Below are 25,541 nucleotides of genomic sequence, written 5' to 3'. Positions count from 1 at the left end.
GCGCATCGGCGCTCAGGCCGCCGAGTGTGGGAGTTAAATAAACAACTCATAAAATAGAAATAGAATAGTTCCGAAAATTCTCAAATTTAAAGTATTTTAATACTAATCTTGATTGGAATGATAATTTATTTTGTTAGATGGGAACAGAATCAGTCATGTTGTCATTGAATGTAAAAAAAAAACTACCACCGCTTCGGAGACACCTCTATTGCGAAGAATACAGTAAAAAAAAATGATGAGGTAAGTATATATTTTTAACATAATAATAGATAAATTTACACAATGGTACTTAATGAAATGACATATGTTACATCGTCCCAGCCTATATACGTCCCACTGCTGGGCACAGGCCTCCTCTCAGAACAAGAGGGCTTGGGCCATAGTTCCCACGCGAGCCCAGTGCGGATTGGGAACTTCACACGCACCATTGAATTGCTTTGCAGGTTTGTGCAGGTTTCCTCACGATGTTTGCCTTCACCGCAAAGCTCGTGGTAAATATCAAATGTAATTCCGCACATGAATTTCGAAAAACTCAGAGGTGCGAGCCGGGGTTTGAACCCACGACCCTCTGCTTGAGAGGCGATAGGTCAAACCACTAGGCCACCACGGCTTTTATATGTTACATGTCACGCCGTAACTGAAAATAGCTTTGCCAGCCGATTTCGTCAATCTTTCTTTAAAGTTTTCTTATACTTTGTAGAAGGTTTTAAGGGGAAAATATAAGATAGTTGGGTTAGAAAAATCTAGTTCTGAATATTTTTATAGCCAAAGCTAATTTTCTGTATATTTTTCGGGCACCTCAGATTTACTCAAATTTACACGAAAAAAAGGATTGTAGAAAGTAAGTCTGTTACCCCAAATTTAAGGCGAGCGAAGCTGCGAGCAAATTATAGTATCAAAAAAAATGTATTACATCGAACCTTAACTTTCCCTTTTATATTTTACTACTAGCTGAAAAAAAAATGAACTGCAAAATAATATCAAAATTGGAATTCCAGTTCCAAATTCAAATACAAACCTTACCGAATGTGAACATGAAACTAATGAAATTCACAATCAAGAGGTCTTTTATCGCGTCCGCACGCTGTTGGGAGTCAATTACGTACGATCGAACGATGAGAGGAAAAAGCACCCTTTTTCCCTGAGTATATTCGTTGGGTCGAGGGGGTAATATGGATCTTTATCGGAAAATACTTAGTATTTTTGAAACAGGGATAAAAGGTATTTAGAGACACGACTTTTTATTTGGCTCTAGTTGTAAAACTTGGCAAGTGATCCTTTTGAATACGCGCATTTAAGAGCTATAGGATCCGATTTGGTTAAAAGCCCAAAGTGAACTCGGTTGTTCTAAACTAATAACAAATTAATGCTGCCCGTAAGTTATTTTTACCACTAACACAACAATCAGTGCCAGCGCTGAATTTCGGGCAGCTATGCTCATCACACAGTTTGCGATCGTTGAGCGACAGATGTTATCATAATGTTTATCAGACTTTATCTGTTCACCATAATTCACGCTGTTGGTATTTACTGGGTAGAAATACCGGTTCCAAAATACTAAGCGTTTTATCGATCACCACGCCCGGCCCGTTGTGGTTTCGATTATTCCGCGTGAATGCGTTCTCGGTTGATTATTTGCCAGCGAAAATTCCTTTTAGCTTAATTCGTATCCGTTTCATTCACTTAGTGATTGCATTGGGACTGCATTTTGCATTGCATTGTATCGTAGGTATCCTAACGATTGCACCATAAAATCATTTATATGTTAAGTTTGTTTTACACTTAAATTTACATAATACTAGGCGTTACCCGGGACTCCGTCCGCGCGGAATTCGTTTATCGCTATCCCGCGGAAACTATGCAATTTTCCGGGACAAAAACTATCCTATGTCCTTCTCCGGGAGCTGAACTATCTGTATGCCGAATTTCATCTGAATCGGTTCAGTGGTTTAGACATGATGGAGTAACAAACAAACAAACAAAAAACAAACAGACAAATTTTCGCATTTATTTTATAATATTAATGAGATTAAAAATGTATCCTTTAGTCCCGTTCGCGATGTTACATTGTAATCCATTAGAACTGTACACGTTAGGTTAGGTTTATTTTATAACAGTCAGGAATTATTTATAGTCCTTAAGGGGAAATGACATTTGAAATTTAGGTATCACGAGCACTACGGTGAAGGAAAACATCGTGAGGAAACCTGCACGGACCTGCGAAGCAATTCAATGGAGTGTGTGAAGTTCCCAATCTGCACTGGGCCCGCGTGGGAACTGCGGTCCTAGCCGTCTCATTCTGAGAGGAGTCCTGTGCCCAGCAGTGGCACGTATATAGGCTGGGGTGATGATGATATGCGAAGCTAACTCTTTCTGGCTATCGGTAAGTCTGTCTGTTATCTTTTCACGCTTAAACCGCTGAACCGATTTAGATGAAATTTGGTATAGAGATAGTTTGGAACTCTGTAAAGGACAGTTTTCGTCCACGAACGATTCACAGACGGAGTCACGGCAACATAGCTTCTCCAGTAAAACTGTATACGAATACAATACAATACAATACAATGATTCTTTATTGTACACCGAAAATAGTAAACGATACAGAAAACAGGTACACAGAGAGAAAATTACAAGGTAACCAATAGGCGGCCTTATCGCATAAGAGCGATCTGAAACAAATTTAATGAGGCCTGAGGTCCCGGGTTCGATTCCCGTGTCGGGGCAGATATTTGTATGAAAAATACGAATGTTTGTTCTCGGGTCTTGGGTGTTTAATGTTTTAAGTATATATCTATCTATATAATTATATTTATCCGTTGCTTAGTACCCATAACACAAGCTTTGCTAAGCTTACTTTGGGACTAGGTCAATTGGTGTGAATTGTCCCGTGATATTTATTTATTTTATTTATTTATAATGAACGTTTTTTAAATCTTATTTAGAGCGGAAATCCGGCTCACACTTGTCCAGACTTCATTGAACAATAGACTTTCATAGAGTTGAATGCCATTCAATCTCACCTGATCTTCAGCTATGAATGGCACAATGATGAAACGGGGTCAAACAAAAGCTTATCTGTATGTCTGTATGATTGTATGTCTTTTTAGCTGACTACGGCAAACCCAAAAGGAAGGGTAATGGTTTTAGCAGTCTATGTATGTTTGTATTTACGTATGTTATACCGCATCGTCTAAAGTACTCATGCTCTCTACCCCCAGGACTCAAACTATCAATGTCAAAGTCAAAATATCTTTATTCAATTTAGGCTATAGCTATAACAAGCACTTATGAATGTCAAAAAAAATCTACCACCGGTTCGGAAATCCTCTGTTGAGAAGAATCCGGCAAGAAACTCAACGAGGTATATTTTTTTAAACAGATTTACAATATAATTAAATGATATGTATACATCACAAGTATTTAACACAACTTTATTTTTAACACAGTTGGTTCGCTATTGAAGGGATCGCTAATGCGGATCGGAATTATTTCCAAATATCCCTGTCCATGATATAATCATTAACTTTATAATACGCCTTAGATATTAATGTCTTCTTGACAATAGACCTGAATTTTGTATCTGTTTCATTTATAATATTTTTTGGAATTTTATTATAAAAACGTATGCAACTTCCCATAAACGACTTTTTGGTTTTAGCCAGTCTGTAAGATGGAACTTTAAGCTTCCCTGTGTTTCTAGTAGCCTTTGGCTTATCGACGTTAGTGGGAAAATCACATATGCTATATTTTACGTATACCGAATGTCATCTAAATTGGTTCCAGCGGTTTAGACGTGTCGCATTTAAATTTATAACTAGCATTTGCCCGCGGCTTCGCCCGCGTGGATTTCGGTTATCGCGCGCTGTTCCCTCGGGAACTGTGCATTTTTCCGGGATAAAAAGTAGCCTATGTCAATCTCTGGCCCAAAAACTCTATATGCCAAAAGTCAAAGACGGACAAACGTACAAACACACACACTTTCACATTTATAATAATAGAATAGATATAGTGGGATTTATATTGGCCTCTACAAAGTAGCACCTGATTCAATAAATTATTAATAATCTAGTACTATATTATTTAATAGGTATAAATATTAAAATAAAATTACTTTTTCACTTCTCATGCTCGTAAAGTTCGTGTTTATGCTGGATCTAGGCAACATAAAATGACTTTTTATGCACTAGTGCATAAAATAAAATCTTCGTCTAAGACCTAGGTAATCAGGTGTCAACAGCCACAAACAGAGAAATTTATATATATATTTTTTCATAATTTTTAATTTACATAAAATTAAAAATCAATCAAAATAAATCAATAAAACTAAAAATTTATATGGTAATGCATGAAAAATAAAATGTACATAGTAAGTAAGTGAACAATTGTTTCCACTGTTGTTATTTCGTTTCCTCGCCATCGAAGTGAAAAGCAGAGTGTAAAACTCAAGCATTAAACCCATTTTCCCCTCGACGTGTCTATCCACCCTCGCCATACCGGCTCGGGTAAAATGGCTCGTTTTATGCTCTTGTTGTAAAATCTACTATTTAATTCATCATTTACTGTAAAAACAGATGGAATCAAAGCGATGTTAATGTATTAAAGATCCGAAGCGGAAACTCAGCAAATGGGCAAAAAGATAACAACGGGGCTTAGACTGGCTTCCGCCGCAGTACACAGAGCGCTAACAGTAGATAAGATTAGTTTAAAGACATTAACAATACAATACAATACAATACAATAACTCTTTATTGCACACCAACACAGTAAGCAGTACAGAAAACACAAGTATATACATACACATTTATTCACAAAATAACAAGTCAATTACATGAGAACAATAATTTAAAGTTTTGTATCTTATTTGACCCTTAAAAAGGTAGAGGCGATTTAGTGACCACATGCATTGACTTGGCAATTAAATCTTATTGTTTTAGTTATAAGTTACAATATCCATTGTAATTATTACAAATACTTACTAGCATATTATGTATGTATCTAGGTACAAAATTCTTAAATGATATATTTATTTATTTAAACAATGAATTATTACATAAAAATAAAAATAAAAACATATAAAATTAACTAAAACGGGCTTCCTCTTCCAAAGGCAGCGCAGCGCGGGGCATTGTGCCTAATACGCTAGCGGCGTTGCCTCGTTGCACTGCAAGGCTCAGTCTTTGGGCGAAGAAAAAGCCTGCTCTTTGGTCGCCAGATATGCCGATTAGTTTGTCAGACACTTCTTTCATTATTTTTTTTTGTGTCGGACGACCAAGGCTTCGACCGCAAGTGCCGCAAAAAAGTAGTTGTCCTTAAAAAAAGGCATATTTGCGGCACTTGAAAATGTCGTTTGTCAGGTATGAATTCGATTACTGCTTTTGATTCTGTGGTAGTATGCTCCAATTTTTTTTCTCTCATAATTATTTTGTTTGTTATATACATTTTGGATGGAATTCACTAAGTAATAAATAAATCTATCTATCCGTCTAAACATAATGTTTGGCCAAATACATTTTATTTTGAGACTGTAAATATTTCAGAGTTTTTTTAAAACTAACCTAATTTATAGGGTTCTACACAAGAGAATTGCAATAAATTCTGAATAGTTCACATTTCCAGAATAAAATGCATATGGCCAAGTGAAATATACATCTGTGGTCGAGTCACTAAAAAAAAATACGAACTAGTGAATTATTTTATTATTAATTAGGATACCCTATACTATATAGTCAAATACTACAAAGAGATAAATAAATAAATATCATGACACCAATTGACCTAGTCCCAAACTAAGCAAAGCTTGTACCATGGATACTAGGCAACGAATAAACATACTTGTATAGATAAATACATACTTAAATACATATTAAACATCCAAGACCCGAGATAAGATCAAAGATACAACCTGTGTATCCAGCACGACTTAATTCACTTCATCCTAAAGTTTGTAACTTTAGCTGTATCAAGCTCTTTGAAGTTAACTGTACAACACATAGTACTGTAATAAAATTTGAATATACTTAACTTAAAATAACTTACTAGCACAATCATCATCATCATATCAGCCATAGAACTTCCACTGTTGGACATAGGCCTCCCCCATAGACTTCCAGTTGCTTCGGTTGGCAGCGGCCTGCATCCACCGTGAACCAGGTCATCCGGTCATCTCGTTGGTGGCCGCTGCACTTGTCGATCCCCGGTCTCCATTCGCGAACTTTTTGCCCCAACGCTCATTTGTTCTCCGTGCACTGCGTTGTGCGTGTTACTAGCACAACCATTGTCATTATTTCAAGCTTACTGTCATTTTAATGGTTACTGCGCGTGCCTACTGGATTAAGTTCAGACATTCTTTAAGGAGTCAAGTTCTTTTGTATGGGCCATAATTCGTGCGAAAAACAGAATCTAGAATATCTTAATCGATAAAATCTTTTGCGTTCTACTTATTATTAGGATTCCTTACGATTCCAAACGATTTAGGAACATATTTTGGATAAGCGAAAGTAGGGTTATGAAAAAAAGGAAGGTTTTGCGAATTCGTGGCACATACAGCTTGGACGTCAATGAGGCAAGCACAGCCCTAGTTTAATTTGGCCGCTGTCATTGTATTTGTAATATAAGAATACAAGGTACAAGCGATAGCGATAACGAAACATTTATCTATGTACCAGATATTACCTTTAGGCTAGCTGACGCAGTTTGCACGCAGCGGGTGGACGCCTACCAACAAAAATTTGGAAAACCCCCGACTTAGTCACTTCAAAATGCAATATCTCAAAAACGGCTGAACCGATTTTGGTGAAACATATCTAAGAACCATCGCTAGAAAACCTGCTTTCAGATAAAAAAACCGCATTCAAAACGGTCCACACGTTTAAGAGCTACGGTGCCACAGACACACAGACCTCTTTTTGCGTCGGGGGTTAAAAATGGTAAGTAGAGCTAAATGCGTACGTATTTTGCCTGCACCAATGTCTGCAGGCGTGCGCCCGCGCAATGCACGCGCCGCGCCAGCTAGAGTGTAGGCCCTCAGTCTTTAGAAGCGCGTGTAGGACGTCCACCAGCGGGTTGGATGAGGATCACTACACACTGGGGATCACTGATATGTTGTAAAAATAGTAGGTATTAGATATGGTCAAGGAAACTGAATCACGTACAGTCACCAGCACCAATATCTGACACAACAAGCGTGCATAAATATCTGATACGACTCTATTCCTAGGGCCGGAAGGACGTGTCAGATATTTTTACACGCTCCGCTGTGGCAGATATTAATGCTGGTGACTGTACCAGGATGGAACCTTTGTGCTACTAATATCACGTTGACATCCTATAGGTACAGGGTGGCCCATTTAGATCGGTCAGTATGGGAAAGTCTGTAACTATAAGGCATACGAAGATCTGTAGTTAGGAATCATGTCATCGATTTTAGTAACAAGAAAAAATGCATTCATACATTTAAAAAAACCTTTACTCAGCTCGGGAATCGAACCAGGACGTTTTGAAAAATAAAACTTTTATTACTAAAGAATATGAAAACGATGCATTTTATTCATTGTAGATATCGTGTTCATAGTAACACTTATTGCTTATGACCTACACTATCGATATCCAAATAGAAATAATGTAAGTTTTTTTTTTCAAAACGACCTGGTTCGATTCCCGCACTGAGAACAAGTTTTCTTATTTTAATGTTTAAATGCAGTTTTTCTTGTTACTCTAATTGATCACATGGTTTCTAAGACTTTCCCATACTGACCGATCTAAATGGACCACCCAGTATATTTACCACAGAAATCATAGCGAAATTGATTATGAAAGAGAGAGAGAGAGAGAGAGAGAGGAGAGAGACAATTAATAACACATATCAGCATACTCGTCAATGTTACGGCAAGCCGCAACGCTGTTTTTCAAACACAAAAAATGAAAAGGTTCCATTTTTTTTTTATTCAACTGGATGGCAAACGAGCGAGTGGGTCTCCTGATGATAAGAGATCACCACCGCCCATAGACACCTGCAACACCAGGGGGATTGCAGATGCGTTGCCAACCTAGAGGCCAAAGATAGGATACCTCAAGTGTCAGTAATTTCACCGGCTGTCTTACTCTCCACGCCGAAACACAACAGTGCAAGCACTACTGTTTCACGGCAGGATTAGCGAGCAAGATGGTGGTAGCAATCCGGGCGGACCTTGCACAAGGTCCTACCACCTGCAAATCCTCCATTCAGTTACCTCAACTGTATGTATAACTATGGAGCTCTAAAAATCGATGTATGTCGACCTCGCCTTACACTTGCACCTGGACCCTACTGCCCTAGCAAGGCGTATCGACAAAGTGGCCATTAACCTCATTATGTGTTCCGTTCACATGTGGGTTTTATTCCTTTCTGAACAGCTTTCAGAACGATCGAACGATTAGCTGAACCTTTACAGTCCGATAGAGATGTTTGTACGAGAACTTGTTCAAATTAACTAGTAATTGTATGGAGTATGGGTAAACAAGTTATTGCTTAAAATTTCTTTTGAATGAAAGCTTTTAGATGACTGTTTCTGTTGACTGTACATGTTTTATCAAACATATCGTTCATGAAATTCAATGAAAAACGTACTAACATAGATTAAGACATTGTAACTAAGTACTTAATAAATGTTTATGGGCTCCTGGCCTGAAACAAACACATTTTTTTTTAATTGAAAGCAGGTTTTCTGGCGATGGTTCTTAGACATGTTTTATCAAAATAGGTTGAGCCGTTTTTGAGATATTGAACTTTGAAGTGACAAAGTCGAAGGCTGTCCAACTTTTTGTTGGTTAGGTTAGTTGTTATTTGTTAATACAGTTAAGCAGCTTAATTGTACCTACTTAATAAACCCTCTTGTTCTGAGAGGAGGCCTGTGCCCAGCAGTGGGACGTATATAGGCTGGGATGATGATGATGATGATGAATAAGCACGGACAAAATAAACAGTGCATTGCCCTGGCACTAAGTGGCTGTCTTTGTCGTATCCAATTAAAACTCATTGCTTCAGGAGTGCAAATGGTTTTAGTTTATTTTTTATTACTTGTTGTGAACTGTTGCAAAATGCTACAATCGCTGAATTATTCTCCACGCTTGGAACATAGCAGTGCAAACAGAAGATTAGCTATACTCAATTCCAACGGCAGGCGGAAAAACTTACTATGAACAGCCTTTCGCATGTATCACTCAACATCATTCTAAAACATGATACAACAAGTTTTATTGTCTTGAGTGACCACTAACAGTCAATACTATGAAAGTTTGTACTAAGAGCAAATGATAAACAAGTGCATCGGACAAAATATATACTTCTTCAATGTTCGTTTTTTCGCTTGCTGTTGGAACAGAGTATAGTAAGATGAGGATAGAAATAGCTTCGGGCAAAATTTATGCTTTATATTTTTAGTTCGCGTTAAAACACGCAACACAACCGTTTAATTCATTAAGTAAACAAGTTAGCAAAAAAAAACCTTATTCAAATGAGTAAAGAAGAAGATGGTACTTGATAATAACAGGTCTCAATCAGGCATTTTTCACGACTCACTGGTACAGAAAATGAAATTGACTAAATAGGATTTTCATAAGAATAAATTGTCTTCAAATAAGAAAAGGGAATTTAGTTGAGTACTTAGTGATAGCGGTTCAGTAGAAAGCTGCAAATTGTGTTAAAAGCATGAAAATTGGAACGATTGATCTTAAGGCCATACTCGTACGAATCAATTTGATCCATAGCACGAAAAAAAAAATGGAGAGGAGTTATGACGTCATCTTTTTTATATACGGGAAAAAAAATTGCTCTGAAACCTATCGTTTGTGGTATCTAATGAAAGGCCGATTTGAAAATGCATCACATTATTTTTCAGTCACTTGTTTTAAATAAAATAAAAATTTCAAAACATACCAAGTTTGGGCTCCTCCATGTATGATACGTTTAAATCATTATTTGTAAAATATACCTAAAATGATATGTAATAGCCTTATATCCAACCCCAAGAAAGCAATTTGAAAATATTTACTACTCGGTTTTCTTCAAAGCTTCTTGTTAGCTTCTTGAAATTGTAAATTAATTCACACGGTTCTAGACAGACGAAACAATAGGCAAAGTTCAAGAGCTTTAAGCTCACGTCCATTAGGGTGGAACAAAGACGAACACACCCCTAACATTAATCATGTATTAGTATTGAATCGATTCATCTCTAGCCGTGGTGACCTAGTGGTTCCTATCGCCTCTTAAGCCTCTGAGTTTTTCGAAATTCATGTGTGAAATTACATTTGAAATTTACCACGAGCTTTGCGCTGAAGGAAAACATCGCACAAACCTGCGAAGCAATTCAATGGCGTATGTGAAGTTCCCAATCCGCATTTGGCCCGTGTGGGAAATGCAGCACAAGCCCTCTCATTCTGAGAGGAGGCCTGTGCCCAGCAGTGGGACGTATATAGGCTGGGATGATGATGATATGTGAAGCTAACTCTTTCTGGCTATCGGTATGTCTGTCTGTTGTCTCTTCACACAATTTTTATGCAACGTTAGAATAGAATAGAATTAACTTTTTTGTTTAGCCGTGTTACAAAGAAAGTAATGTTAGTGAAATTCACTATGTATTTTTTGAAAATTCCCCGGGACTTTTTGGGAATTTTCTAATTTCAATTCAATTGCTATGCCTAATGGCTTACGCGTGCGAAGCCTCGGGTAAAGGCTAGTAAATAAATCATCATACTCATCCCGGCCTATATAAAAGTTTGTTTGCTAGGCACAAGTCTTATCACAATGACAGGGCTTGGCCCGTAGTTCTTACGCGGGCCCAGTGCGCATTGGGAATTTCACACACACCATTGAATCCTCTTCCTCTATCCTCTATCCTCTATCCTCTATCCTCTATCCTCTATCCGTTATCCTCTTCCTCTATTCTCTATCCTCTTCCTCTATTATAAATAAAAATGAATCGCCTTAATGTAGATACGTACATAACTTGTGAACAACGTCACCGAATCGAATATTTTTTTTGTTGTTGTGTTCGTTAAGGTCAGGACAAGATTTGTGCTAAACAGCTAAACAAAATAAAAATACAAAAGACTGGGACGGGGGCGAAGCCGCGGGCAACAGCTAGTTAACAATACAAATAAAACTATTTATTTCGGGCAACATGGCCCATAGTTCAATCGACACACGCGGTAGCATGTCAAGCCATTCAAGCTAACAGAATAAATACCTTACAGACTAACATACATCAGTATGTACTTGCTATTTCTGAGATCATTAGAGGTCTATGTCAGTGGCGTGAATTTCTTTACATGTTTTTTTAGGTTTCCTCACGATGTTATATAAATAAAATTAAATATTCTCATAAATATACCTCTAATGATCTCAGAAATAGCAAGTACAAAGGGATTTGGAAAGAGACTTTGCGTAGGTACAGAATCCCTTCGTCTCGGAACTCTTAGCAATTAAGATTTTTATCGGTCACGATTCTTTTTTTACGGACAAGGACCTACTTTTATCTTTATATCTTTCGCTAATGGTTTTCGTGCGTAAATACTCGTAGATTTTAGTGTTAAGAAGACTGTTGTGTTGTCTCACGGCTATGCTACGAGAAGAGAAATTGTACTACTTAAAGAAAGTAGGACTTAAAGAAATAATAATTAATTAATAATGATAAGCAATTTAGGAAAGTAGGTACTTAGTTTTGCTAAAACCAAAATTTAATTAATACATAAAATAACACGATACAAATACTTTCCATTCAATTAAATGGATTTAGATGAAAATGCTTACGCATTTTTGATTTCATTTTACCGATGAAAATCAATTGGCCCTTATTTTCTTATGACTATAGTGCCCGGCCGCTAAGAAGTCAATTCTGACACATTGCACAAAACTATGAAGTTCCTGATTATTGTTAATGTCAACCATTGAAAAAAATGCTATACTTACTACTCTGTCGCACGCAACAAGTAAGAATTGCATTTTTGTCTAAGATTCATATTGTTTATATTCAGAAACTTCATAGTTTTCCAATGTTACTTGGACTGTAAAAATATTTCTTTTATAAAGAAGGCTTCATTTTGATTTTGTTTGAAAAACAATTTAAAGTGCATTCAAATATTTTTGAATAATTCCCTGTCCGAACCTGGAATTTTCTACGTGTTCTTGAAACTTTTTTTAATTGCTTTGCGAATTTAACGGTAAGCAAATCAATTTTAATTATCGGCCTAAAGAAACATCAGTCGGTAGAACATGGAACTAATCAAATCCTGAAACTGAAAGCAAACCACGACCCCGCAATTTATCTTCGGACGAATGGTCCAGGCCACAGCCAAGCCATACTACACAGATATCTAACAGTAATTTATTAAATCAGGCGTTACTTTGCGTACGTACACTAATGTAGTGTGGTGGTGGGTGATAGCTAAATAGAGTGGGAAATACTAAAATTGCTATACAGAGCGAAATAAATGGCGCTATATTTAAACTTAAAAAAGAAATGACACATAAAATTACTAAGATCACAATCGATCAAGATACATTGGAAAAAATTTGTACAATAGTAATTTAAAAATCGAAGCTTTAGATAAGGAAAATAAAACTCTGCAAAAGGACCTGTTAGAAATAAGCTAACGTTTAGACTCGTTCAAAATATCAAATAAAAATAATGATAACAACGAAAATACTAAAAAGATCGTTATTTACGGTTTGGAGGAACACTATCAGGAAACAGAGAGCGACTTACATCATCGGGTGACAAATCTTTTCTGGGAAGTACTGGAAATGAACTTGCAAGGATCCATTGAAGAGCTCCGCCGAATCGGAAGAAGAGGACAACGACGGCCATTAGTTGTGGAATTATTGAGTAAAAGAATGACCAACTATATTCTCGATCATAAAGATTATTTCAGGACAACAGGCATATCGGTATCTGCATTTTTGAGTAAGCAATCCCTTCAAGACAGGAAACAGCTTCGAGAAAAATTTATTGAAGCAAGACAAGAGGGGAACTATGCGATTATCAGAAATAATCGGCTGTTGATTAACGGAAATGAATATATTCCACGAACGAAGCATACACCAAAAGATGTTACGCATGATTTTAGCCCGGATCCTAAAATTGATGCTATTGAAGATTCTCAGCAGAATGCAGTTCTGGACTCAGAGAGTCAAACTATTGGAGATAACTTGAATTTTCGTCTTCAAGGATGTTAAAAACCAGCACGCAAGTGAAGGGCTAGTCTCACCAAATGGGAAACGTTTATCAGTGGTGCACCTAAACATTAATAGGTTAAGAAATAAAGTTCTTAGTCTCGAAGCTTTTGTACAGGTCGAACTTGAAGAAAACCCGTCCTTTATTTGTATTACTGAAACATGGTTAAGACCGGAAGAATCAGTTAACATATCAGGTTACAAAGTTATAGCAAATTACTGTAGAACGGGTAGTCAAGGTGGTGGTTGCATTATTTTGGCCAGATATCTGTTAACTGTAAAGTATATGACGTTGAAAAATATTGTGAGGAAAAGGTATTTGAAGTTTGCTGTATATTTATAGAGTTAGCAAAAGCACAACGTATCTATTTGGGTACAGTGTATAGAAGTCCGAATAGCGATATTAAAAGCTTTTTAAATCATTTAGAGTCATTTTTGCATAAAATTAATATTAAACATAACTCAATCATATGTGGGGATTTCAATATAGATTTAAAAGAGAGGACTAACATAGTGACTGATTTTTACAGGTTTTCTTAGAGCATAACTTAACACCGACGATACATGAATATACTCGTATTACGGAAACATCAAATACATTGGTTGATAATATATTTTCCTCAGTGAGTGAGAACTTTCGACCACAAGTGGTTCCTTGTAGTTTTTTCTGACCATGATGCACAATTTGTCATTTTTCCTGATGAAATTATAACGGGGTCTAAAGATGTAAAATATAAATTTAAAAGAAATTATAGTAATGCAGCATTAAAAAACTTTACAAGGGACCTGGAGACTGTCTGTTGGGATACAATTTATAAAGTTAATAATTGTGAACACAAATTAAAAATATTTTATGATATAATCTACCATTTACTTGATAAGCACTGCCCAAAAAAGAAAATCAAAATTTGTAATAATAGTAAAACCTGGTTAACACGTGGAATAAAGATATCTTGTAGAAGAAAGCGATTATTACTAATACGAAAACGTAAGAACAAAAGTAATATACAGTTCAATCAATATTATAATAATTACACATGTACATTGAAGAAAACATTATCAACGGCAAAAACATTACACGTAAAAAGTACCATAAAAAATGCAAAATGTAAAACTAAAGCCATTTGGCGAATTGTTAATGAAAATTCAGGCAAAAAGGTCACATCAAATCCATTAACAATCAATTTGCAGGAAAACAATGTAATAGTCAAAGATCCTAAAACTATCGGCAATGTATTTAATGAGTTCTTTGTAAATATTAGTAAGGAAACAGGAATAAGTAATGTGCAAAGTGATGAACACATGACACTTCTCCGTAAACATAAAGTAGACAATAGACAATCGATGTATATGAAACCAATTGATGAAGTGGAGATAGTAAAAATTGTTCAATCATTGAAGAATACAAATTCTTGTGGTCCAGACGATATTTCTACTAAAATTGTAAAATCAAACATTCATATTCTATGTAGTCCTTTATGTGACATATTTAATTCATGTATAGAGAACGAAATTTTTCCCATTCAATTAAAACGAGCTAAAATAATTCCTGTTTAAAAAAACATAGCAAAACTGATAAAAATAATTACAGACCTATATCACTTCTATCTGTTATATCTAAAATTTTCGAAAAAAGCGATTGCTTCTAGGTTAATGGATCACTTCAACAAAAACAATTACTTTTGTCCTGAGCAGTTTGGTTTCAGACAAAACCGCAATACCATGTCAGCAATTACGGATTTAGTGTTAGAAGTCCTGCGAGGTCTTAATCGAAACCAAAAATGTGCTGGGATTTTCTGTGATCTCAGCAAGGCCTTCGATTGCGTGAATCATTCTATACTTATCGAAAAATTACAATACTATGGAATTAGGGGCTCAGTTTTGAACTTACTTACGTCATACCTGACAAATAGAACTCAGTATGTTCAAATACAAAGTTTCTTGGAATTGAATTAGACAACCAACTACGATGGTCGAATCAAATAGATGTCCTCAGAAAGAGGCTAGCTAGCGCTAAGTATGCTTTGAAAATCTGTCCAAGATTCTAAATTCAAACAGATCTGAAAGTAGTATATTTTGCACACTTTGAGAGTATTCTAAGATATGGTTTGGAGGTCTGCGGAAACAGTGTTCTCATAAATTCTATATTAATATTGCAAAAGAAAGCCATAAGATGCATAGATAAAGCTAAACCACAGGAGCACTGTCGTCCGTTATTTGTAAAGTATAAAATAATGACAGTCATATCGTTATATATATTCTTAGTTAGTAGGTTTATTTATAAAAAAAATCTAAATATCAGAGTAGAATCAATATCAGATTGCATGCTTTAGGGAATGGCGGAGACATTGTTTTACCGAAATCAAATAACTATACACATTTTAGAAGAAGTATCGAGTACAATGGAATAAAAATCTATAATTTATTAAGCAATGATATAAAAAAAAATAATAATTTTAACGAGTTCTCAAATAAATTAAAGTGTTATTTAATAGATAGACCTTATTACTCTCTAAATGAATATTTCGAGAAGATTTATGATTAATAATGTTAATGTTTATGTGAATTTTATAAATTTGTGTTTTATATTGATTGGTATTTGGAATTATTTTGTTATAAACACTGAATGTTATCGTAAACGTAAAATACTGGTATAATTTAGTGTAAGTAAGTTTTGCATGCCATGTTGTGGCGGAACATACATACATGTAATTTTTCTACTGACATGTCGTTTGTACCAACTTTGTGTATGTTTTAGCAAAAATAAATGATTTATGATTTATGAGCTGATTTTGTTTGATTTGTGTGTGCTCTTTCCAATTAATTGACATGATGAATTCATAAATGTCATTATAGAAGGAAAAGTGGAAGAAGCGAACAAGAGGGAGACCAAGAATTGATTATATAAAGCAAATAAAAGAGAAGGTAGCCGTCATATCGTAAGGAGGTTAAGAAGGCAGCTTTGAGTAGAGATAAGAGAAGTGGCTACACCGACAAGAGTACATAGGTAGCTATAATAAGGTCGCGGTACTCTAACAGTACTTTATACTAACCTAGCATGGGGCAAAAGCAAGGGCTTTTGAGGAGAATTGAGGAGGCCTGTTGTTGTGGGATGTAAATAGACTGGAATAATGACGATGATGATCACCTGCACAAGTGGGGGTGGAGGGAGTCTCCACTCTGTGAGTGCGGGGAAGAGAACAGACAATGGAACACATCATCATGCGCTGCCCCTTACACTCCTATCCTGGACCCGCCGAAGACTTGGATGCACTAACGCCTGATGCAGTCGCGTGGCTTAGTAGTTTAAGTGTTTTGCTCTAATGCCTATATTTATAAAATGCCATACGATTAAATAAATAAATGATGATGATGATGGAAACTTAAGATAATACTGATGCATAATCAAGTATGATCAAATTTCTTGCGACTTGTAGGCATGTAACGTGGGATGGTAATGCCGTGTCTATGAAAATACAAAAGGTACATACCCGACAGCAGAAAGGAGAAAAACTGGCGATATCGATTGTGTAAGGAACACTATTTTTAACCCCCGACGCAAAAAGAGGGGTGTATCTCTTAAACGGGTGGACCGATTTGAATGCGGTTTTTTTCTTTAAAATCAGGTATTCTAGCGATGGCTTTTAGACATGCTTCATTAAAGTATGTTTAGCCGTTTTTGAGATATTGAACTTTGAAGTGACAAATTCGGGGGTTTTCCAAATTTTTGTTGGTTAGGTTTATTCTACCACCACATAGCAATACCTTGCTGTAGTAGCATTATAAAGAATACCAGCTTTAATATTAACCTAAAATAGCTGACATCTCGCTTACTGCTGCCAAAACGGTTACAATAGAAGACCAACAAATTAATCCTCTCGCAAACAAGTAAGTCTAACTTGCACTATTCATTCCCCTAAGTGCACTTTTGGCGGGCAGTCAACTGTTGTACAAGGAGTATGATTTGCAGTATGCTTTACGGGATGAATAAACGACTTGGCAGTGTTTCCTTTGAAGATACTCCGTCGAATGCCAACTTTATCCTTGACTAGAAACTTGCGTCGGGCCGGACGGTAATAACATAGGGGCTCTTTCACCATCCATTGATTAGTGTTAACTGACGGTTAAATGTGATGCTGTCTCCGTCTATTCGAACAAAACAAATAGAGACGACATCACACCTAACCGCCAGTTAACACTAAGCAATGGATGGTGAAACAGCCACTTACTCTTTCTAATTTTCATAGGCATAATCCTTTTAATGTTACGAATTGCAATGCAAAAAATTGTGATTTAGATAAAATTTGATATAGGGACAGCTGAATATCTGATTTTACATCCCTACTATATAATATTATAAATGGGAAAGTAACTATGTCTGTCTGTCTGTCTGTTACTCTTTCACCTCGAAACCGGTATATAGGTAGTTTGAACCCCAAGGATCAACATAGGTTACCTTTTATACCGGTAGAGGGCGCCACCGCGCGATAACCTAGATCCGCGCAGACGAAGTCGCGGGCATAAGCTAGTTATAAATAAATAAGTACACAAAAGCGTTTAACCAATAGGCAATATAATTGTAAATGCTATTATACATTACTAGCGATTTATGTAATGGATAATAAAACTGTGTCATTAAATCGGAGTAGTTTTGGACGCGTTTGCGGTTTGATGGTAAAATGGCATGGCAACCATTTTCAGTACTGCGCCTGGCTGAATATCCTCCTAGGTTCTGAATTTTTTTAACAAACTTAGTGCTTAAGACCTAGAACGTGGTTGACCTGCTTTGTTATTTTAGATATTATTTCAAAATTCTTAGAATTCTTTATTCAATTAACAATTTGTTCTTTATAAAGTACATTCGGCTGTTATTCTGAGTGTTAGTTGGTCCTTTATAAAGTACGCGAGGACACAGGAGGTGGTATGGCTGTTTGTGATCGGGTTTGATTGCCGGATCGAGTTTTTTTTATTTTTATTAATATATTCAGTTTTTCTATTCACTAAAATCGATGATATGGTTCTTAAGAATAGATCTTTGTATGTCTTATCCTCGTAAGTCCTGACTTTTTTTTATCATACATAGTTCTACACACCGAGCCGAGAATTCTAAGTTTTGCGATTTTAGAAATTACTTACATCAATGTGAAGTTTCATTGAAAAAATTGTACTCCACCAAGTACATTCGGCAGTTATTCTTACAATTGATTTGTACTTTGTGAAGTACACGAGAACTTACGAAGTTTTAGTTTAAGACTTGCCCATCCTCACCGTTCTACATGTGCCATTATGTAGATGCGTCCATTGCGCTTTTTGGATGAGGCCTATGCCCGCCCAGCACTGGCCGTCGTTCAGCTGACGTTGATATGATGACTAAAGAACCCTGCCGGTCCTTAACACGCTCGCAAACAATCAAAAGCAATTATCTCACTATGACGAGGTTCCATATATGCTCAATAATCCAATCCAAGATGAAACAAATAAGCAATCCACGGCACAATTAAGTTCTGTAGGTTGAGATGATCTGACAAAGTACAAACAACAGGAGATGACAACGCGTGCTTTTCATTTTGACAAAAATATGACAGTTACCTAAGGATCACATTGGTCGTGTACGTGTTGTTGTATTACGTTTCTCATAGAAATAAGTCTAGATTTATGACTATAAAACTCAATAAATTTTTGTTCCCGATTATTGTAATTCTTTTTACGGTTTCCCCGTCAAAAATATTGTAAGTAAATACTTAATTATTTTGTACCTGTACCTGTGCACTGCAAATACATATAACACTACACTGGCTTCCTGTCAGAATGAGAGGACTTGACTTGTAGATCCTAAATTAGGAACTGAGGTTAGCAAGTATGTTTATAGTGCTAGCCTTGAACTGATTCGCACATGCGTGTTTATTTCCTCGCGATTTTTTCTTACCTTTTAGCTAATGCTAAATTCCAAATATAAAAACTCAGAGCTGTGATCCCAGGTTCCTCTGCTTGAGGGGCAGGTCAAACCACAAGACTACCAGCGCTACAAGAAAAATGTAGACGAAAAATAAAATAAAGGTGACTCCAGTTGTGACTGCTCGGAAGAGCAACAAGAAGGGTGGACTGGTCTTTGTGGAGATTACGACCCTCAGGGGTCGCGGGGTCGCAAACATAATCTTAGATAACCCCTTGACTTACATTTTGCCATTATTCACAATATTGCCTATGTCATACTCTGTCATTGTTAAGATTTAATGTACCTACTTTATATTTATGAACAAATATTCTTCATTGAACAAAAAAAAACAGTAAAGTGCGAGTCAAACTTGAAGACGTAGGGTTCTGTACAAACAAACGTCGAAAAGCCGTCGTCTGATAAGAGAACGTGATTGCGAAACTTGCGGTCCCGGGTTTGATTCTCAGTCACAGAGCAGATGACCAATCCCGCGCCACTCGCACTCATTTTATTCTGTTCTCAATTTTTTGAGCAAAGCAATTAATTCATTAGGGCACCCCGTCTCAAAGTGTGCTCCGCGGAGCCCTGGGGTTCAGCCAAGCTTCTGCGGGGGCTCCACAATCAAACTAAATACTTGTGGTATACCGTAAGGTTGCAGAGTACAACTTCCTATCAAATTAGTTGCTTTTGACTAATATAGGGCCCCGGTAAATAATTACTTTTCCAATAGGGCTCCGTCGACAAAAAACTTTGAGAACCACTGCATTGGGTAACACTGTATCTAGGTACCATCAGCCAAATATGTGGTCTACCACCCTAAAGTTGATAATCGTTTGCATGTCATAAAACAATAATGCCAATAGACGTGTCTGTCAACTTGAAAGTTCGACTTTAGCGACATATTCATTTGATAGGAAGTTGTTTAAAAATTGGTAGACCACTTATTTGGCTGATGGTACTATAGGCTAGTGCAGGGTAGGTTATAATCTTATTTGTTCGTCAGCTATATTATCCGAAAATATGGGCACGTACAGTCAACGTCATAAATAAGTGATCACTTTTGTACCTTGTCACTTTAACGTCATGTTTGAAAAGCCATACGAAATAGTGTCACGACTGAAAGCGACAAGGTGCAAGAGCGTGTCGGATACACGCCCAAGACAGGGTTCCGTAGCCATTACGAAAATATCAAGTACTATTTTATTATATATATTATTATTATACTATTTCTAAGGATTTTGTATTGTGTAATGCTATCTTCTAAGTTTGGGTTATATTTTATACCTTAGGCTGCTATTTACTACTAATGATTCTCAAGCAATCTTAGCCGTTATAATTTTCCCACCTAACAGTTTAGAATTTAGAGTTACGCTTGATTTTAATGAAAATGTGCACTTTAAAGTTGAATATTTCGCAAACAGATCAGTGAATCGAAAAATCGTCGTGGCAACCCTGAAATGGTTTTAAAAGACCTATCCAACGACACCCCACACTATAGGGTTAGTTGATAAAAAAAATCACCCCCACTTAAGTCTATGGGAGCTACATTATTTTATTTTTATTTTAACACTTTGTCGGCGTAACAGATATGCATATTCATGCCGAAATACAGCATTCTAGTACTAACGGTCTTTGAGCTTAGCTGCGGACAGACATGGCGAAACTATTAGAGTTCCTAGTTGACTATGGAACCCTAAAAAAAGCGGCCAAGTGCGAGTCGGACTCGCCCATGAAGGGTTCCGTAGCAGCAAGTAACATAACATAAAAAGTTCTTGTACTTCGTTGTAACTTTGATCGATGTTAAAACATAATAATAGTGTAATAGTGTAATGTATTGAATTTAAATGAAATAAAAATATGGGATAGTGTAATAGTTTTAATAATTTGAGTTGATTGAATGAAAGGTAAATTGCGGTTTACGATTTCGTTCGATATCGTTCAAATCAATTTTCGGTGGAAGTTTGCATGGTAATGTACATCATATTTTTTAGATTTATCATTCTCTTACTTTAAAAGTTACAGGGACACACACACACATTTTACCGCTTTGGAAGTGTCTCTAGCGCAAACTATTCAGTTTAGAAAAAAAATGATATTAGAAACCTCAATATCATTTTTGAAGACCTAACCATATACCTCACACGTATGGGTTTGATGAAAAAAAAAATTGTCAAGCGCAAGGCCAGGCGACAGCGATAGAGCGGTGGCCAAATTGCAGTTTCATTCTGTCACGTCATGCTTGGTCCTTTGAGTATTCGCGCTGTTGTTTTCCGTTTTATATTATTAATAATTGTTTATATCGTTAAAATAAAAACCGGCCAAGAGCGTGTCGGACACGTCCGAAATAGGGTTCCGTACCTAGCCATTACGAAAAACTTAAGTAATATTTTTCTAAGGATTTCGTATTTTGTACGGAATATTCCAAGTTTAGGTAAGTATATTTTATACCTTAGGCTGTTATTTACTCTAAAACTACTAATAATTCTCAAGAAAATTTAACCATTATAGTTTTCCTTGTAAGTTTTTTCCCACCCACCGGTTTAGATTTTAGAGGGTGGGGACGCTCGATTTTCATGAAAATTTGCACTTTAAAGTTGAATATTTTGTAAATACATCACTGAATCGAAAAATCCTTTTAGCAACCCCCTAATGGTTTTAAAACACCTATCCAACGATAACCCATGCATACTACAAGATTGGATAAGAAAAAAAATCACCCCCGCTTTATGTATATGGGAGGTACTCTAAAAAGATTTTTTTTGGAAGTTTTTTTCTGTAACATTTTGTCGGCATACATTACATATATATTCGTGCAAAATTACAGCTTTCTAGCATTGATAGTCACTGAGCAAATCCGCGGACGGACAAACAGACAGACAGACATGGCGAAACTATAAATAATGGCGAACCCTAAAAATGCAGGCCGCATGGTAAATGAGCTAATAGTAATAATCTCTCTGTCTCGACTCGCGGCGACACTTTAGTTCTTGTTTATGTGCTCACAAATACAGACCGGACGTCGGGCCCGCTGGCCAAGCAATTTCCTGCCAAGCCCTCCGATACTAATAAGGGTATAATCTTCTATTATTTTTGCGTCTGTTTTGTCAACGCTTTGATGATTATTAATTAGGTCTCACTCCAGTGCACACACGTGTGCACGATATACAGTCGGACAAAACTTAATGTACCAGGATGGAACCCCTATGTACAGTCGGAGTAATAAAAGGTTCGTCACCTTAAGATCTATTTTCCTTTGCTCAGTATGAGCGATAATCTGCTTTACCAATTGAGTATGACATACTGCATCAAACTGTCAATCTGCTAAACATAATATTGTTTAAAGGTGACCATAGCAACTCTACCATTACACCTTGGCACTGACAAACACTGACAATTAAATAGATCATTATTTGATTCAAAAACTCTTGATTCGATTTGTAGCATTCGAACATGGCGGATGTAGACAATATCTAATTTTGCTATTTCTGTTTCTTTGGCTAGTTGAAGTATAATTTTGATAGTGTTTTATGCGGCGATTAACCTTAACAGTGAACAGTGATCACGAAATTCTATATTTCTCTCGTGTCTGACATTTTTTAATGCGCAAGTTGTGTCCACGTGGTTTCTGGAATTTTACTATCAAGTTGCAAAAACTACAACCACCGTACAACGTCCCTCTCAAAGAGAGTTTACTTTGACACTGGCGAAATTGTCCTATTGATTAGGACAGAAAAGCCATATTTTAAAAGAGAAGAAGAAGATTCAAGTCTTCTTGAATCTCCGACTCGTGGTGCAAGGCTTTACTGGAATGGAGGCCGTGGGGGTGCAAGAGACCGGTTGGAAGACCTCAGATGCGTTGGAGGGATGACATCGGGACTGGGTAAACATTCAAGGTTATTGCGGGGTTTTTGTCGGCATTACTCTTTTGGGAATTATTGTTAAAAGAGATGTGTCAGGTTTAAGTAAACCGAAGCATCATCTCCTGTAGCAAGCAAAGTTTATGTATGGTACGTTCGGTTCGGTCCCTAATTTAAGTATCCAATCCACTTTTTCATGCTGGTTGTATAGAAAAGTGGATGCTTACGTTAGGGCACCGACTTTACACTACCTGCAAAGTGTTGCATTCGATAACATACCTAACTCATGCCACTCTCTCTTTCCTTGTGTAACACACTCATTTTTCTTTTTCAGATGATAAGATTCCTGACTTCTTAAAACTAAGTAAGTAGTTTTATTTTATTCAAACTGTACGCTGACTGAACTGAAAGCTAAACGGCTGAACTAAGATGAGTTTTATAAAATTTATTTACTAGCTTTTGCCTGCGACCATGTCTACCAAGGACTCGTTTACTGTAATCCCACGGGAACAATGCAATAATTCCCGATAAAAACTATCACATGCCCTTTTTTCCCCTATTTCGATTCATGATATCAGATAGACAAACAGAATCACTTACGCATTTATATTATGAACAGGATTTGACATCGAAATAGGTTTAAAAAATCCCATGGCACGCAAATATAAAACTCGACTGCTCTTTCTATTGATAACAAATTACAATTTACAAAATTTTACGAAATTGTGCTTCACATTGATTGAAACTGAAAAATAAAAATAAATTCTCCATTTGTACCCTCCCAATAAATCAATACATAACTCCAGCGTTTCAAAAATCATGACAGTTCAGATCCCTGTTAAAACTGGCACGACAAAAACCGACTTAAAAAAAAAGAGAAAAAACGGCGGGAAATATCAGCGAAAAATCAGACGGCCATGTGAATAGTTCTTCACACCGTCAAAGTACCATTGAAAAATGTCTCTTAACTGCAGCAAGCCAATTTGAACCGTGTTCGTATGTTTTAAAGGCTGAGTTTGGCTTATATGGCTATACTAATTATCTGGCAAGAAAGAAGTGGCAAGAAGGCTGTGAAATCATGCGCGACGATAGCCTATAATTATAAGGAGGCGATTTACGGGCTTCTAGTGATGTGAAAGTTGACGATAATTTTTGGTATAAGATTGATCAAGATTGTCTTATTTGAAGACAAAAAAAAAGCACGACAAATATTTAAGTTAATAGAAATGGAGAAGTCAATAGAATTAAATGCATATTTATTTAAGTTTAATATTATTTTTTTCAGCCATTAATTATGTACAGATGCACAGTGTATGAGTGAAACAAAGTGAAACAGTAATTTAAACAACTCATTGTTATTGATAGAGGGAGGAAAACGAGCAAGCGAATCTCTTGATAATAGCAATCTACCTCACTAACTATACTAGTCTCTTGGATACTCTTATTCTTACCTTTTTTATGAAAAACTCATCCCAGCCTATATACGAGTACGTTCCACTGATGGGCAAAGTCCTGAGAATGAGAGGGCTGGGGTCGTAGATCCCACGCGGGCCTAGTGTGGATAGTGTACTTCACACACCACCGCAGGTTTGTGCAGCATTTTTCACGGTGTTTTCTCAAAGCTCGTGATAAATTTTAAATATATTTTTGCACATAATTTTCGAAAAACTCACAGCACGGATTTGAACCCACGATCCTCTGCTTAAGAAGCCATGGGTTAAACCAATAGGTGACCACGGTTTTAAAAAAAATACTGATTAGTTTTACTGATTTTTTTTTATACATAAAAATATAAAATATCGATATTATTATCGATATAATTGCTCCCTAAACTATGTAGGTACTTGCACACTTCGATGTAAAATTGAAGTATACTCGGCACCAATACTTGTTCAAGCACGCTGCCACATTTACACTTTCTTTACACATAGGTTTATAGATTTTTATTTACTTTGCCTTATTTGTGCGTATGTACCTATTCATTGTAAAAAAAATGTTTTAAAAATATTACTTTCTGGCCAGTTTCTTGCGGCGTTTTCTCTTTGGCACAGATGGTTTAAAATGATTGTATAAAAATGTCATAGAATATAGAAAATAGCTCTTTACGGCCTACTTGCAAAATAAATAAAACAAGCATAATTTGATAAAACAAATTTCAACAGCCACAACCAATCTGGTTTCGTTTCAAAAATTCATTTTGTAAGTAAAATCATTACTTTTGATTAGGGAAAGCTTGCGTTAGAATTCGTTTATCGACAAAGTTTTTTTTTTGGAACAGCATTAAACACTTTTAATGGTCAATTATATAAATATAAATATCACGGCGCACTTGATACCAATCGTCCTAGTCCCAAAGTAAGTAAAGCTTGTGTTATAGGTACTGGGAAACGGATAAACATATACTTAGATATATACTTAAATAAATTTTAAATAACTATGACTCGAGAACGAACATTCATATTTTTCGTACAAATATCTGCCCCGGGTGTTCGAACCCGGGACGTCAAGATTTGAAGTAACGTTCCCTAACCACTGGGCTAAT

General features: G+C 36.3%; 1 protein-coding gene across 2 annotated transcripts in view; it reads left to right on the top strand.

Moving 5' to 3' along the window:
• Window positions 1–25,541, top strand: part of LOC141435664 (uncharacterized) — a 410,065-nt gene that overhangs the window by 231,848 nt on the left and 152,676 nt on the right. For both annotated transcript variants that reach the window (XM_074098407.1, XM_074098404.1), the window contains one exon: window positions 23,334–23,363. The gene's annotated coding sequence lies outside the window, so the exon portion shown is untranslated. The remainder of the gene's footprint in view (window positions 1–23,333; window positions 23,364–25,541) is intronic.

This window comes from Choristoneura fumiferana, chromosome 15 (assembly GCF_025370935.1).
Source record: "Choristoneura fumiferana chromosome 15, NRCan_CFum_1, whole genome shotgun sequence".
Taxonomy (NCBI): Eukaryota; Metazoa; Arthropoda; class Insecta; order Lepidoptera; family Tortricidae; genus Choristoneura; species Choristoneura fumiferana.
The sequence above is the reverse complement of the archived record's forward strand: the minus strand, read 5'-3'. Positions and strand labels throughout refer to the sequence as shown.